The sequence below is a fragment of the Mus caroli genome, chromosome 15 (assembly GCF_900094665.2).
Source record: "Mus caroli chromosome 15, CAROLI_EIJ_v1.1, whole genome shotgun sequence".
Taxonomy (NCBI): domain Eukaryota; kingdom Metazoa; phylum Chordata; class Mammalia; order Rodentia; family Muridae; genus Mus; species Mus caroli.
In genome coordinates, this window is record NC_034584.1 from 87,284,220 (window position 1) to 87,290,145 (window position 5,926).

A 5,926-nucleotide genomic window follows, 5' to 3' on the forward strand; every position below is an offset into this window, starting at 1 on the left:
GGTTTTTTTTTTGAGACTGGGTTTCTCTGTATAGCCCTGGCTGTTCTCGAACTCAGAAATCCATCTGCCTCTGCCTCCCGAGTGCTGGGATTGAAGGCTTGCATCCACCACTGCTGTATTCAGATGTTAATTTCTTTCCCAGCTGAATACTCTTGGGACTTTAGTATTGTTGTTTTAATTGCTAAGCACCTTCATTGTAGTTTGTAAACACTCCTCTCCATCACCTTCTGATTGGTTTAGTAAACACTGGTGGCCTGTGCATCACGGCAGAGATAGGAACTATGGGAAGAATTTGTGCAGAGAATTTGCCACTCAGACAAAAGGAAGTCTGACTTTCAGGGACTGAAAGAGAGATAACGGGTCATATGACAAATGTGGACCAAAATAAATGGATTAATTAAGTCATAGGAGCTAGTTGGGAACAAGCCTAAGCTATAAGGCCTCCACATTCATAAATAATAAAAAGTCTCTGTGTTATTGTTGGGACTCGGGGGTCGAAACAGTCTAACGGTAGTGATCATTTGGTCTCAGGAGTTTAATTTATAGTTAAGATCATTCCAGATTGCATACAATAGTGGTACCTTTAGCATTTTGAGTTGGTGATGTCAAAATATGCTGTCTTAATGAGTTAGAACTTTGCTATCATTCAATATTTGCTCTGAGAATAGTTCTTATTCAATATAGGAAAAAATGCACTTGAAAATCTGTAAGGATCTGTTAGAACAAACTCTTCTCCCAAGTCAGTAAACTCTCAGTTCATCTCTTCTATGAAGTGCTCTTAAGGCTCCTAACTGCTCTCTCTAGACAATATTATGGACTAACAGGAGAGGTAATCTGAGATGCAAGATGATTATTAAGTTGAGATGTCTCAGAAACCCATCTCATGGATATAATAAAAAATTAGAATATACAGATCACTTAAGTTATGTTTTAGGCCCACATTATATCAAAAAAGGGACCTGCCAAGGCACTCATGCTTGGGATTAAGTTATAGATTACTCTGTCCATCTCCGTGATCTCAGTTCTGTGGGCTTAGAGGTTCTCACTACTCACAAGTATCCTCAGAAAACACTGAGGCCAGCACAGCTGCCTGCAGCTCCTGAGTGAGCCAGTGGATTGGTGAAGAGACAATTAGGATCTCTTGCTCACTTCCTGGTCCCTGGTTCATTGAGGCAAAATACTAAATTTGTGACATTAGGCACCTTTAAAAAAAATCACTGCCCAATCAAACTATCTACTTTTTTTTTTTTTTTGGTCAGGGTCTTATAGTATAGTTCTAGCTAGCCTGAAAATCTCTGTGTGGACTAGGATAGCCTTAAACTCACAGACATCTCCCCACCCCTACCTTTTACATGCTGGCGTTAAGGCCACGGGCCACCCGGCTCAGGATCCTTTTGTTTTCATTTTCATTTTTCTTATGTCCTTTTTATTTTTTGATTCGAGACAGGGTTTTGCTGTGTGTCCTAGGCTGGCTTCAAACTTTCCTGCTCTGGCCTTTAGCTTTCGGGATTCCTGCCTCAGCTTTCCTGAGCCCCAATGCTTGCCATGACCATTGAGTGGCCTCTCTGAGCCTGTCTGCAGATAACCCCTAAACTAAACCACATACAGATTATACTTTAAGTAGAAATAGCAGAATGGTTCATTTTAATGAGCCCTAAAATGGATGTGTGAAGATTTGTATTATGTCATTTTGAAAATTTAAAACTAATTGAGGACATGTTTGGGTTTTTTTGTTTTGTTTTTTGTTTGTTTTTCTTTTGTTTGTTTTGTTTCTTAAATTCCCCAAGTGAGAACACGTGTAAGTTTTGGCATTGAGTCTTTGCATCCCTTTTATGTGCACACTCCCCTTCTGTGCATGTGCAGCTCAATGCCGGCCACTTCAGTAAGACTACAAGCCACTTTCCTTTTTCCCTTCCACTAATTCTCAGCTCTTTAAATCAAGTTGTTAACAAGCATACGTATAAAATTTGATGAGCTACCAAGGCAAAAAAAAAAAAAAGTTCACTTGGTAGAAACATTCATTTAAAAAGAGACTCTTACTGATAAATTATTTAAGTGAAGGCCCAGCCAGTAATCCTCTTCTTCTACTCATACTCGGCCTTCGAAGCTGTGTCCAGCTTGCCGTCCACGCTGTTCTGCCAGGCTCCACAGTGTTAAAGGTTTCGTTCATCTTTGTTTTTTTTAAATGCCTTTTGACATCTAAAATTCATGTGTACTAGAGTGTGTCTTATAAAATGTTTTTGATTCTATAGAGACGTGTTTGTAAATTATCCATTGTTTTTCAATAGACCTGATTCATGTGCTAAGTTCTCATTGCCTCACCATAAGGCCTTGATGATCAATATGGGGAAAGCAGATACTGTAAAACGCAAAATAAAGCTTCCGATACTAAGTAAGAAACTTGTCTCCTCTCGTTTTTCCTGGTTCCTGGGACTGGAGTCATCTGTGCCTGCACAATGACTCTACCAGTCAGCTCACCACTCGACAGCCAGGTAGAAGTCGGAGGATCGAGGTGCTGTGTTAACTTGGACGGTTTCTGGAATTTTGATGTTACAGAAGCCAGTCCTCATAGTGCCTGGCCCAGTGACACTAAGTAATTACAGAGCTGAACTATGAGGCTGGATGTCTTCTTCCTGAGCTGCCGTCACTCCTGCAGAGCAGTAACCGGGCTCTCTGTACCAGTCTGGTTCACAGCTTGGCATGCTATAGGTATTGGTGCTTGTCAGCCTGAAGCTGACTTCACCTTTAAGTGCAACTTGAGAAATAGGATTTATTCAGACTGAGAGGTGTGAGGAGCTCAGAAGGAAAGGTTGCTATGTGCCTGTGTGGCCAAAGTCAGTTTTCACTGCTGTGAGAGGATTTCACTTTTTAATCTTGATTTTAGGCATGTGGGCCCTCAGCTACTGGGCTCCACTGTTTCTGGATCTGTGGTAAAGCATGCCTTCATGGTGGGGAACTTGTAGCAGAGCATAATTGCTCCGTGTATAGCATAGAGCCCAGATGGAGGGGAAGCGGAGGAAGAACGAATTCGACACCTGTGGGCCTCTTCCTTCTGAACCTCTGGATCCCACACCCAGGGAGTGTCTTCCCCCGTGATGTCACCGTTTGAGAAAGAGCTTCACAGACATCCAGAAGTGTGCCTTTCTGATAATCTTCTCAGTGCTGCTCAGTCCAGTAAGTTGATGGTAATAATTGTGATGTTACGTGCAATGGAAAGTGTGAAGGAAACAGGACTGGAGGGTTCAAACTGAAGACCCAGAATTCGGAGCTCTGCCTGTGTGCTCACATTCACAGGGAAGGGACGGAAGGGGACAGTCTCAGTGTTGGGGAGACCTTGAAACCCAAAACTCCAAATAAAGTGATGTCCCCCAACCAAGAACAGAAAAGGTCTTTCAAGAAAACCTACCCTTCTTGCCCTTTTCCCTGCTTTGCTTGTCTACAATTGGGTATACTTTCTCTCCAGAGATCACTTGTCATCTCAGAGGTGTCTGTGCAGCAGACCTTCATGTGGATTAGCTTGCATTGATAATACAGAGTAAGTTTCCTTATGTTTTTCCTGTGTACATAGGTGAATCTCATACATCTCCCATTACTCCCTGTGGTCCTATTTCTCCTGATCCTCTTTCTTTTTTTCTTTTTTAAAAAGATTTATATATTTATTTTATGTATATGAGTACACTGTGGCTGTACAGATGGTGAACCTTCATGTGGTTGTTGGAAATTGAATTTAGGACCTCTATTTGATCCCTGCTTGCTCTGGTCAACCAGGCTCTCTCGGTTCCTGCTTGCTCCAAAGGTTGATTTATTATTATAAGTACACTGTTGCTGTCACACCAGAAGAGGGCATCAGATCTCATTATGGGTGGTTGTGAGTACCATGTGGTTGTTGGAATTTGAACTCAGGTCCTTTGAAGAGCAGTCAGTGCTCTTAACCACTGAACCATTTCCCCAGCCCCTCCTGATCCTCTTGTCAAGTTGTCTTTTTCCGGTGGTGGTGGTGGCTGTGGTTGTCGTCGTGGTAGTCATCGTCATCCTCCTTCTCCTCCAGATTGCTATTTTTCTTCTCACTATTTTCCACTTCTCAGCGTTTGGGATGGCTTTAGCTTGACCCTGCAGTGTTGTCTTTGTTGAACTGCTCCTCGAGCCGTACCCATCCCCTGCTGTGTTGAGTTGCTATTTTTCCTGAGCCGAGCACTGTGCATGTTAATATACTTACATTTTCGTCTTAATCTCTCTTCTGTTACAGGAGTCTGTCCCAACTACAGACTATTCTTCTAAATGTATGTGTGTGTTGGGGATGGAGGGATATGTACATGTGTTAGCCACAGAGTCCCAGAAGTGTGTTAGCCCTCCCCAGAGCTAGAGTAGCATGTCTTCCTCCTACTGCCCATTGCAGGGCCTGGGATCTAAACTCTACCCTCTGAGGAACATTGAGTACTCTTTTTTTTTTTTTTTTCCCGAGACAGGATTTCTCCAGCCCTGGGTGTCCTGGATAGCATTCTGTAGACCAGGCTAACCCCAAACTCAGAGATCCACCTGCCTCTGCCTCTCAAGTGGGCTGGGATTAAAGGCATGTGGCACCACTACCTGGCTTGCCTTGAGTACTCTTAACTACTGAGCCATCTCTCCAGCCCTCCTGCTACAGACATTGCAGTTGAAGAGTTCAATACATCTTCTCCCTTCTACAGGAGAAGGTAGGTTAGAGGTTAAGCGTGCTGTATCAAGCTTGTTGCTTACAACTGCATTTGAAATTACTGGAATAATGTTACTGCCAAAGTTCATTGATTCCTATAGCTGTCAGCTACTTCCTAGCCCCGAGCCATTGACAGATCCTGAACCTCATGGAGCTGAAGGCCATATACCCCTAAGGAAGAACTCTGCTGCCGCAGTTTGCCAGAATTGATATCGACATCAGTTTCTCTCCAGAGTTTGCTGTAACACCTCCAGGGTAGGCTCTGACAGTTCTTTAGCTGCTCCTTTGGGGGATTCATGGTGTCACGAAGTCTGTGTCATAGGCAGCCATTCATCCAGTTGTCCTCAGAGCTGGGACTGGTAAGAGCATGGGCCACATTCTGCTTGCCAGACCGAGGTCAGACTACAGATGATGCATGTTTTTTGTGCCATTTCTGCCAGCTCTTGAGAGTGCTGTCCTATTCAGTAAGCAAGAAAGAACAGCTCCGGGCCTAGGTGTGAAGCAAGTTATACCAGCATATGCTCTCCACCTTTCCAAGGCTGAGTGGGTACTGAGTAAGCCTGACTCTAGCTGCCCCACGCTATGGTTAAGTGTGTGAACTAAGTTCTTTGCTGTGGAATCTCGGAGGAAGTGCTGCTCTGGCCTGGGGGGGGGGGGTCTCTGCCTGTTTATCCATTCTCCAGCAGGATGCAGCCTTCCTGTTTCTCCCATACCACTGATAGAAGGAACTTGGTCCCTGCATTATGCTGCTGTTAGGTGAGGTTAGGGTAGATGTCATTAAGCACGTTACCGTGTGGCAACTTGATAGGGAAGCTTTTTATTGCATCCAAGTACTTAACTTTGTCAACCAGCATCCAAAGCTTAGCTTCACTAATGATGGCCCCAGCACGTCACACCTGTCCTACATTGCCAGGGTCCTCACTGACCTTGGGTTAAGGACAAGAACCTGGAGGTATAAAAGGCTTACACCAGGGCGCATCCAGCTGCATGTGGCAGTGACAGACGTGGCAGCCTAGTATACAGCATGTCCCCACAGGTCCAGCATGTTGTCTTCTGAGCTGTTCTACACAAGATGGTGTTCTGACTCTAGGTTATGATTGTTAAAACTGTCTAAGTCTTTTAATTAGGAAAAAAAAAAGACCTTTCCACTCCTGTTTTTTTTTTTTTTTTTTTTTTAAGATTTTTTTTTTTTTTTTATATAAAAATGTAGACTTTAATAAGTGTACAGGTCAG